Raw genomic sequence first — 11975 nt, 5'->3', positions numbered from 1 at the left:
CCATGCAAACTCTCATCGACAAGTAGCAAGTAACCTAGCAAGTAGAATAACTAGTAGATATTATAGCCTTTTTGTAGTTTCTCGTTTAAATAATTGATATCGCGTATTTCTCGTGTGTGTTGTTGTTTAGCATTTTTCAAATTACCAACGTAGCATTTTTGTATTACTATAATTGTTTTGAATTACCCTGGTGTTTGTAGCTAACTAGCTAACCTTAGGTATCTCCGTCGATCAGAAGCAAGTATGGTTCTGTGCTATGTACCGGATTGTAACCACTATTCCAATTAGCACACATGTGTATTTGATCATTTTCCGACCTCTGTAAGCAAGAGGCGTCGCTGGAGCCGTGTGATAAGGTAAGCCCTGTTTTCTAGCTGCTAACAAGCTATTTTGGGTAGGTAAAATATCTGTGCTTAGCTAGCTAGGTGCTTATGAAAATTAGCTAGATAACCACCAACTGTAGTTATGAGCAGCACGTTACCTTCCTTACAAGTAAAAGGAAACCAGCGTAGACTAGCATAATGACAGTTGTTACCTTTTATTATTGACAAGTCCTTTGTGAGCTAGCCAGCTAGTTAACGTTAGCTCACAGTTCATTTTGTCATATTTTTCCACGTGGTGAGATGCTAGCTGTCACGATCGTCAAACAGAGATGAGGACCAAGGCGCAGCGTTGAAGGCGAACATATTTATTATATTAATGATCACACGATCAAAACAACAAAACGATGACGTGACAGTCAATGGTAAACACAAACCAAATACGAACAAGAAACCACAATGAATGAGTGCCAAACGGCTACCTAAGTATGACTCCCAATCAGAGACAACGAGCTACAGCCGTCTCTGATTGGGAGCCACCCTGGCCAACATAGATCTACAAAACCAGAAAGTGAAACCTAGAACACACATAGACTATACACACCCTGGCTCAACATATTAGAGTCCCCAGAGCCAGGGCGTGACAGTACCCCCCCCTAAAGGCGCGGACTCCGACCGCGCCCACCAAACACCACAGGGGAGGGACCGGGTGGGCACTCCGCTTAGGCGGCGGATCCGGCTCCGGGCCTGAACCCCGCTCCCTCTCCAACCCCCCAAAGTACCCCTGGTCCGGTCTGGCCCCGCTGGCCGGAGCTGGACTGCACACTGGTGGAGCGGATTGCTCTAGCTCCGGCGTGAAGCATCTGACCGGTGCCGGACCAGCCACCGGTGGAACAGGCACGGGCCGTGCCGGACTGACGACGCACACCACTGGCTTGGTGTGGGGAGCAGGAGCGGGCCGAGCCGGGCTGTCGAAGCGCACCACTGACTTGGTGCGGGGAGCATGAACGGGCCGAGCCGGGCTGACGAAGCGCACCACTGACTTGGTGCGGGGAGCAGGAACGGGCCGAGCCGGGCTGACGAAGCGCACCACTGACTTGGGGCGGGGAGCAGGAACGGGCCGAGCCGGGCTGACGAAGCGCACCACTGACTTGGTGCTGGGAGCAGGAACGGGCCGAGCCGGGCTGACGAAGCGCACCACTGACTTGGTGCGGGGAGCAGGAACGGGCCGAGCCGGGCTGTCGAAGCGCACCACTGACTTGGTGCGGGGAGCAGGAACGGGCCGAGCCGGGCTGACGAAGCGCACCACTGACTTGGTGCGGGGAGCAGGAACAGGCCGGACCGTACTGGGGACACACACCACTGGTCCTACGCAGGGATCTGGAATGGGCCGGACCGGACTGGTAACACACCCCAGTACCTCTCGCCGTGCCTCTACACCTTCCACCCCCTCTTCGACCAGTGGCCCCCGTAACCTGGCGGCCTCCTCTGCCAATCCGCTGGGCCGCTCTGCCGCGGTCTCCTGCTGGCCCGTCGTCCACGGCGTTAGCCCCCCCCTAAAAATTTTCTGGGCGTCTCTCCTACCCGTGGACCAGGTCTCCATGTCCCTCGCCAGCCTTTCACCCTTCTGCCACAATGTCAAGCCCTTCTCTTCCTCACTCGGCTTGACCCAGTCGAGGAGGCGAAGGAGATCTGCTAGGGATCTCCCTGGCGATGGCTCCTGGACACGCTGCTTGGTCAAATCTTGGTGGTTTCTTCTGTCACGATCGTCAAACAGAGATGAGGACCAAGGTGCAGCGTTGAAGGCGAACATATTTATTATATTAATGATCACACGATCAAAACAACAAAACGATGACGTGACAGTCAATGGTAAACACAAACCAAATACGAAGAAACCACAATGAATGAGTGCCAAACGGCTACCTAAGTATGACTCCCAATCAGAGACAACGAGCTACAGCCGTCTCTGATTGGGAGCCACCCTGGCCAACATAGATCTACAAAACCAGAAAGTGAAACCTAGAACACACATAGACTATATACACCCTGGCTCAACATATTAGAGTCCCCAGAGCCAGGGCGTGACACTAGCTAACGTTAGCCCACCAGGGCAGGGATATTTAGCTAGGTAGCTATTTAACTTGCCGTTCGTGTTGTCAGACTTGCTAGCTAACGTTAGCCCGGCACCAGGGAAAGGATAGTTAGCTAGCATGTCGCCACGTAGAAAAGTCTGACTACATGAACGGTGAGCTAACGTTAACTAGCTGGCTAGCTAGCTATCAAAAGGACTTGTGGGCTCAATGTTTTTCCCATACAAACCACAAAAACGGTTTGTTCCACAAGTGCATCTGTTGTACATGACTAATCAAATGAACTGTGAAGTCAGTTAGACATGTCAGCAGGGATGGAAATGAAGCTAGCCTGAGGCTAGTACTTTTCAGACTTGGCTAGTAGAAAATGTGCCAAACTAGCCTGACGCAGCAGTGAACTTTGCCTTTACAAACATTGCATGCCACAGATTTAAGATCAGAATGTTACCCGATCTAGTAGAAATTGTGGTCTACTGGCCCGGCTGGCCAGTGCCCAAAATCCTTAAGTTCCACCCTGCATGTCAGTCCCTATCAGATGATCCCCCTACCACTGTTGGTCCTCCTCAGTGACCTCACGGCTGAGGGTTTTAACTTTCTTCTAATTCTCAAGAGTCAGAAGTACAGTCATATAGCTCATCGCAAGACTTCACCTCTTCGAGCAAATAGTACCCTAGACTGCCCTGATCATCCAGTTGAGAATTCCAGATAATTCCTCCATCCCAGCAGAAATGTACCATCCACATAGTAACATTTCAGATGTGCAGATAGACCAAAGCCCAGTCTATTTTCCCGTTATTATAGTCATGTCTATGGGTGATGGTATTTTAATAAAGATGTTACCATTTTAGTAATTGTCACGCCCTGGCCTATAGAACTCTAGCTAGTTTGGTCAGGGTGTGAATATTCTAGGTTTGTATTTCTATGTTTGGCCGGGTGTGGTTCCCAATCAGAGGCAGCTGTCGCTCATTGTCTCTGATTGGGGATCATACTTAGGCAGCCAGTTTTCCTGCCTGTGTTGTGGGATCTTGTTGTGTTCCTGTTTAGGCTTGTGTGTTAGCCCTTTGGACCGTCACGGTTAAGTTTGTTATTTTGGTTACTGTGTCGTGTGTTTATTAGTTAATAAACATGTACGCCTTTCACGCTGCACCTTGGTCCGACCCGTCTCTTAACGTACGTGACAGTAATCAACCTAGCAAAACAATTTTCTGGGGGTCTTTCAGACAGGCGCACCAGAAACCCAGTGACAACACTTGGGTCTGCTGCTGACATTTTCTGTTGGGAAAGAGAAATAGCCCTGTATTTACCAGAAAAGGTAGCTCATTCACCATGGCAGAAGAGGAAGATCCAGACTCATCCACCATGGCAGACGGTGAAGTTCCAGGCCCCTCGGCCGCTGAAGAATGTAGGAGGCTGCTGTCTGCACAGTTGCAGAATGTTCTCACTGAGGTGCACCTTGAGGAAACATTGGCACAGTTGAAGGTTCTACAGGAGAATCAGCTGTATACCCGAACCAGGTATTCAGCATCACAGCTGTCTGATAAAGGACTTAGGATGGAAACAGGACTTCCAGACAAAGACATGTTCAACATCGTCGTTGAATACTTGGAATGTTACAAGGACTGTGTTGTCTACTTTGCCAAGTGGAGGGTCGAGGTGCTGTCATTTGAGGATCAAGTGTTTATGGTGCTTATGAAGTTGGGTCACAGCTACACCAACTTGCACCTGGCACAACTATTCTGTTGTAGTGCAAGCACTGTCAGCAATGTTACCATCACTTTCATTTACGTGATCCACAAGCTTTTTTTCATCAGCATCATGAAGACTGTTCCAAGTCAGGAGAAGAACCAAACGTGCTTGCCTGTGTCTTTTCAGGGGTCCAGCATGGTCATTGACTGTACTGACATAGAAGTTGCTACTCCAAGTCAGATGGACTTGCAGATGCAAACCTACTCTGTATACCGATCAATGCACTCCTTCAAGCTACTACTGTGAGTTGCACCTAATTTGGTGATAACATACTGCAGCGATCTGTATCCAGGATCAGTGTCGGACAAAGCCACTGTCCAGAAGTAAGGGTTTGAGAAGAACTTCACGTCTGGAGAAATAATTTTGGCAGACAAAGGTTTCTTGATCCAGAGCTTGATACCTGCAGGAGTCTCTGTGAACATTCTTCCATTCCTGAACCCCGGCAGGTTAACAGAGAGTGAGATACAGTACCAGTCACAAGTTTGGACACACCTACTTATTCAATGGTTTTTCTTTATTTTTACTATTTTCTACATTGTAGAATAATAGTGAAGACATCAAAACTCTGAAATAACATATATGGAATCATGTAGTAATCAAAAAAGTGTGAAACAAATCAAAAAATATTTTATATTTGAGATTCTTCAAATAGCCACCCTTTGCCTTGATGACAGCTTTGCACACTCAGGCCTTCATGGTCGAATTGCTGCAAATAAACCACTACTAATGGAAACCAATAAGAAGACGAGACTTGCTTGGGCCAAGAAAACATGAGCAATGGACATTAGACCGGTGGAAATTTGTCCTTTGGTCTGGAGCCAAATGGGAGATTTTTGGTTCCAACCGCTGTGTCTTTGTGAGACGCGTTGTGGGTGAACGGATGATCTCTGTCTGTGTATTTTCCACCGTAAAGCATGGAGGAGGAGGTGTTATGGTGTGGAGGTGCTTTGCTGGTGACACTGTCAGTGATTTATTTAGAATTCAAGGCACACTTAACCAGCATAGCTACCATAGCATTCTGCAGCGATATGCCATCCCATCTGGTTTGGGGTTAGTGGGACTATCATTTGTTTTTCAACAGGACAATGACCCAACACACCTCTAGGCTGTGTAAGGGCTATTTTACCAAGAAGGAGAGTGATGGAGTGCTGCATCAGACGATCTGGCCTCCACAATCCCTCGACCTCAACCAAATTGAGATGGTTTGGGATGAGTCGGACGGCAGAGTGAAGGAAAAGCAGCCAACAAGTGCTCAGCATATGTGGGAACTCCTTCAAGACTGTTGGAAAAGCATTCCAGGTGAATCTGGTTGAGAGAATGCCAAGAGTGTGCATAGCTGTCATCAAGGCAAAGGGTGGCTATTTGAAGAATCTCAAATATAAAATATATTTTGATTTGTTTAACACTTTTCTGGTTACTACATGATTCCATATGTGTTATTTCATAGTTTTGATGTCTTCACTATTATTCTACAATGTAGAAAAAAGTAAAAATAAAGAAAAACCCTGGAATGAGTAGGTGTGTCCAAACTTTTGACTGGTACTGTACATCTCACAAAAGACATAGCGAGACACATGATCCATGTTGAGATGGCAAAAGCTATACTAAAATATTTCAAAATCCTGAGATTCACCCCACCTTATCTGCATCGTTAAAGTAATGTGCTGGTGCAGACTTGCTGTGCACTTGTAAACCTCCAAGACCCACTCATCAGATAAGTAGCTGTTGTTTGGGAAACAAGAACAAACAATGAGGCATGATGATTGGCTGTTGAGGGACCACTTGTGTCATTGTCCAAGGTGGGTTTGTGTTATGATAAACAATGCATTTTCTGTCCAGATAAAGATGGTGATACAGCATTGAAAAATACCAACCACTGACCAAATGTCTCTTTGTTTTCCAGTCCAACAGGAGTGCATCTCTCAGGCCATCCGGTGCATGGAAATCCTGTGCCAGTGTGATCCGAGCACGAGCGTCCAGTTGTAGAGACTACAGCAGATCGAGCCTGTGGACGGACAGGTCAGTAAACCATCAAATATGATACAATAGTTTACAACAATAAATTTGTAGATATATCTGCACAGTTTGTTTGTCAGATAGCTAGCCAGACTGTTTTAGTGGAATTACCAACTGCCTATTGTAGCGGTTTCAGGGGTTGTGTTGTGGATGGACGTTATGTGCCTGTGAGGTTTCTTTGTTTTATGGCTGCCATGACCATGGACAGCAATGCAAAGTATTCCCAAGAGGCAGGCCCACGGACAGCTCAGTGGAAACTTCTAGACTGCAGCAGAACAGCCACACCTGTCTCCAGTTGTAATCAGAGCCATACTGCAGACAGGTGAAACCAATCAGTTTCTCTATTTCACCGCGCCCTGGGTTTCTTTATTGGTCTTTTTTTTTTTTACCCGGCAGGTGAAGGAGTAGGAGGTTATTGGAGAGACAGAGCGTACGGTGGAGAAGGAGGTTTGAAAGAAGAAAGGAAAATATGATTACAACAAGGTTTGGAGGACCTTCCACTGGTGGCGAAGTGTTTACTTTGTTTGTTTGGGGTTTTATATATCAAGAACACTGCCAAAGCCTGAAAATAATAAACAGGTTAACCCTTTACTTGGACTTGTGTTGTGTGGCTGTATGTGTAAACGCCTTACAAAGAACCCGGCACAGAAAACACTACACTATGTTTAAAAGGAAACGCAATGGCTGCATGATGTTCAACGCCACCCTCAGCAAGGAGATCTGTCAGAAGTGATGGCTCTCCCATCCTTAGACTCTCTCTCTCTCTCTCCAATTCAAGGGGCTTTATTGACATGGGAAACACATGCCTATATTGCCAAAGCAAGTGAAATAGATAATACACAAAAGTGAAATAAAAAATGAACAGTAAACATTAGTCAAAAGTTCCAAAAGAATAAAGACATTTCAAATGTCATTATGTCTATATACAGTGTTGTAACGATGTGCAAATAGTTAAAGTAAAAAATAGAAAATAAACATACAGTTGAAGTCAGAAGTTTACATACACTTAGGTTGGAGTCATTAAAACTCGTTTTTCAACCACTCCACAAATTTCTTGTTAACAAACTATAGTTTTGGCAAGTCAGTTAGGGCATATACTTTGTGCATAACACAAGTAATTTTTCCAACAATTGTTTACAGACAGATTATTTCACTTATAATTCACTGTATCACAATTCCAGTGGGTCAGAAGTTTACATACACTAAGTTGACTGTGCCTTTAAACAGCTTGGAAAATTCCAGAAAATTATGTCATGGCTTTAGAAGCTTCTGATAGCCTAATTGACATTATTTGAGTCAATTGGAGGTGTACCTGTGGATGTATTTCAAGGCCTACCTTCAAACTCAGTGCCTCTTTGCTTGACATCATGGGAAAAGCAAAAGAAATCAGCCAAGACCTCCGAAAATAATTGTAGACCTCCACAAGTCTGGTTCATCCTTGGGAGCAATTTCCAAACGCCTGAAGGTACCACGTTCATCTGTACAAACAATAGTACGCAAGTATAAACACCATGGGACCACGCAGCCGTCATACCACTCAGGAAGGAGACACGTTCTGTCTCCTAGAGATGAACGTACTTTTGTGCGAAAAGTGCAAATCAATCCCAGAGCAACAGCAAAGGACCTTGTGAAGATACTGGAGGAAACAGGTACAAAAGTATATATATCCACTGTAAAACAAGTCCTATATTGACATAACCTGAAAGGCCGCTCAGCAAGGAAGAAGCCACTGCTCCAAAACTGCCATAAAAAAGCCAGACTACAGTTTGCAACTGCACATGGGGACAAAGATCGTACTTTTTGGAGAAATGTCCTCTGGTCTGATGAAACAAAAATAGAACTGTTTGGCCATAATGACCATCGTTATGTTTGGAGGAAAAAGGGGGTTGCTTGCAAGCCGAACAACACATTTGCATTACATTTACGTCATTTAGCAGACGCTCTTATCCAGAGCGACTTACAGTTAGTGAGTGCATACATTATTTTAATTTTATTTTTCATACTGGCCCCCCGTGGGAATCGAACCCACAACCCTGGCGTTGCGAACGCCATGCTCTACCAACTGAGCTACATCCCTGGTGGCCATTCCCTCCCCTACCCTGGACGACGCTGGGCCAATTGTGTGCCGCCCCATTGGTCTCCCGGTCGGCTACGACAGAGCCTGGATTCGAACCAGGATCTCTAGTGGCACAGCTAGCACTGCGATGCAGTGCCTTAGACCACTGCGCCAGTCCATCCCAACCGTGAAGCACGGGGGTGGCAGCATCATTCTGTGGGGGTGCTTAGCTGCAGGAGGGACTGGTACACTTCACAAAATAGATGGCATCATGAGGAAGGAAACTTATGTGGATATATTGAAGCAACATCTCAAAACATCAGTCAGGAAGTTAAAGCTTGGTCGCAAATGGGTCTTCCAAATGGACAATGACCCCAAGCATACTTCCAAAGTTGTGGCAAAATGGCTTAAGGACAACAAAGTCAAGGTATTGGAGTGGCCATCACAAAGCCCTGACCTCAATCCTATAGAACATTTGTGGGCAGAACTGAAAAAGTGTGTGTGAGCAAGGAGGCCTACAAACCTGAGTCAGTTACACCAGCTCTGTCAGGAGGAATGGGCCACAATTCACCCAACTTATTGTGGGAAGCTTGTGGAAGGCTACCTGAAACGTTTGACCCAAGTTAAACAATTTAAAGGCAATGCTACCAAATACTAATTGAGTGTATGTAAACTTCTGACCCACTGGGAATGTGATGAAAGAAATAAAAGCTGAAATAAATCATTCTCTCTACTATTATTCTGACATTTCACATTCTTAAAATGAAGTGGTGATCCTAACTGACCTAAGACAGGGACTTTTTACTAGGATTAAATGTTAAGAATTGTGAAAAACAGAGTTTAAATGTATTTGGCTAAGGTGTATGTAAACTTCCGACTTCAACTGTATATATACTGAACAAAAATATAAACGCAACGTGTAAAGTGTTGGTCCCATTTTTCATGAGCTGAAATAAAAGATCCCAGAAAATTTCCATATGCACAAATAGCTTATTTCTCTTAAATGTAGTGCACAAATTTGTTTACATCCCTGTTACATTACTTACATTTTATTTGGAGTTCAATGGAAACATTGAAGTTCCAGGCACCTCCAACATGGCACAGTTATAGAATGTTCTCACTCCATCCAAGCAGAAATGTCCCATCCACATAGTGATAAATACTCATATGATTTTTCTTAGGAAAACCTTTGCCACAAGTGGTGTTCTCTGTATTCCTACTGACATCTCACAGACACACGTTAGCTAGCTAGCTACAACACACAGGTACAGTGGGGGAAAAAAGTATTTAGTCAGCACCAATTGTGCAAGTTCTCCCACTTAAAAAGATGAGAGAGGCCTGTAATTTTCATCATAGGTACACGTCAACTATGACAGACAAATTGAGGAAAAAAAATCCAGAAAATCACATTGTAGGATTTTTAATGAATTTATTTGCAAATTATGGTGGAAAATAAGTATTTGGTCACCTACAAACAAGCAAGATTTCTGGCTCTCACAGACCTGTAACTTCTTCTTTAAGAGGCTCCTCTGTCCTCCACTCGTTACCTGTATTAATGGCACATGTTTGAACTTGTTATCAGTATAAAAGACACCTGTCCACAACCTCAAACAGTCACACTCCAAACTCCACTATGGCCAAGACCAAAGAGCTGTCAAAGGACACCAGAAACAAAAGTGTAGACCTGCACCAGGCTGGGAAGACTGAATCTGCAATAGGTAAGCAGCTTGGTTTGAAGAAATCAACAGTGGGAGCAATTATTAGGAAATGGAAGACATACAAGACCACTGATAATCTCCCTCGATCTGGGGCTCCACGCAAGATCTCACCCCGTGGGGTCAAAATTATCACAAGAACGGTGAGCAAAAATCCCAGAACCACACGGGGGGACCTAGTGAATGACCTGCAGAGAGCTGGGACCAAAGTAACAAAGCCTACCATCAGTAACACACTACGCCGCCAGGGACTCAAATCCTGCAGTGCCAGACGTGTCCCCCTGCTTAAGCCAGTACATGTCCAGGCCCGTCTGAAGTTTGCTAGAGTACATTTGGATGATCCAGAAGAGGATTGGGAGAATGTCATATGGTCATATGAAATCAAAATATAACTTTTTGATAAAAACTCAACTCGTCGTGTTTGGAGGACAGAGAATGCTGAGTTGCATTCAAAGAACACCATACCTACTGTGAAGCATGGGGGTGGAAACATCATGCTTTGGGGCTGTTTTTCTGCAAAGGGACCAGGACGACTGATCCGTGTAAAGGAAAGAATGGGGCCATGTATCGTGAGATTTTGAGTGAAAACCTCCTTCCATCAGCAAGGACATTGAAGATGAAACGTAGCTGGGTCTTTCAGCATGACAATGATCCCAAACACACCGCCCGGGCAACGAAGGAGTGGCTTCGTAAGAAGCATTTCAAGGTCCTGGAGTGGCCTAGCCAGTCTCCAGATCTCAACCCCATAGAAAATCTTTGGAGGGAGTTGAAAGTCTGTGTTGGCCAGTGACAGCCCCAAAACATCACTGCTCTAGAGGAGATCTGCATGGAGGAATGGGCCAAAATACCAGCAACAGTGTGTGAAAACCTTGTGAAGACTTACAGAAAACGTTTGACCTGTGTCATTGCCAACAAAGGGTATATAACAAAGTATTGAGAAACTTTTGTTATTGACCAAATACTTATTTTCCACCATAATTTGCAAATAAATTCATTAAAAATCCTACAATGTGATTTTCTGGATCTTTTTTTCTCATTTTGTCTGTCATAGTTGACGTGTACCTATGATGAAAATTACAGGTCTCTCTCATCTTTTTAAGTGGGAGAACTTGCACAATTGGTGGCTGACTAAATACTTTTTTTCCCCCACTGTATAGTTACTCCAAGACTAATCCGAGTCATCAAGTCAAAGTCATTCCTTTACTCTCCCCATCATTATCAAAACACTTCTACAGTTTTTCACCTAATGAGAGGCACTGAGGCTAATTAGCTAGCTAGTTATGGACGAATCAGTCACCAAATTGTACTGTACTGAACAACACTGCCTCGGTTAAAGCTACAATATGTAACTTTTTGGGCGACCAACCAAATTCACATAGAAATGGAATTATAGATATGTAATTTGCATTGAAAGCAAGTCTAAAAAGCAGTAGATCTATTCTATGTGCGCTTTTTCTATGCTTCCCATTCTTAAGTTAGGTTTCTGCGTCTTTTACATTCGGGTTTTGTACATCAGCTTCAAACAGCTGAAAATACAATATGTTTGGTTATGGAAAATATATTTAACAGTGGTTAAAAAATTATATCACTGAAATGTATTGAAATAACTTATTAGCGAAATGTCAATGGCCTTTTAAAACTACGTTTTCATAGTATTGATTCTAACTCAATGTAATTGTATATTCATTTCTCAAGTTTCATCAGGAAAGGGTAAAATACTTGTAGTGAGCGTAATGTCTGCCATTCAGTATGAACAAAAGTTTCCTACCAAGCCCTTTGCAACGATGTTCCTGGAGAAACTCTTGCTTGGTTGGTAGTGGGACAGGAGGGCTCTGTGGGGGTTGTTGTCACTGTGGGAAAACATAAAACAAATAGTTACTTCAATAGTACACGGTACAATGCAATGTCATATTCCCTTATACACCCCACTGTATCTTGTGCATATGCCAAATAAAAGTTGATTTTGAGTGAGAACGTACACACCGACACAGGAATATCCCTAATGCTGGCCCTGACCAAACCAGTAAAT

Source organism: Coregonus lavaretus, assembly GCF_964263955.1.
Source record: "Coregonus lavaretus genome assembly, chromosome: 20".
NCBI lineage: Eukaryota > Metazoa > Chordata > Actinopteri > Salmoniformes > Salmonidae > Coregonus > Coregonus lavaretus.
The sequence above is the reverse complement of the archived record's forward strand: the minus strand, read 5'-3'. Positions refer to the sequence as shown.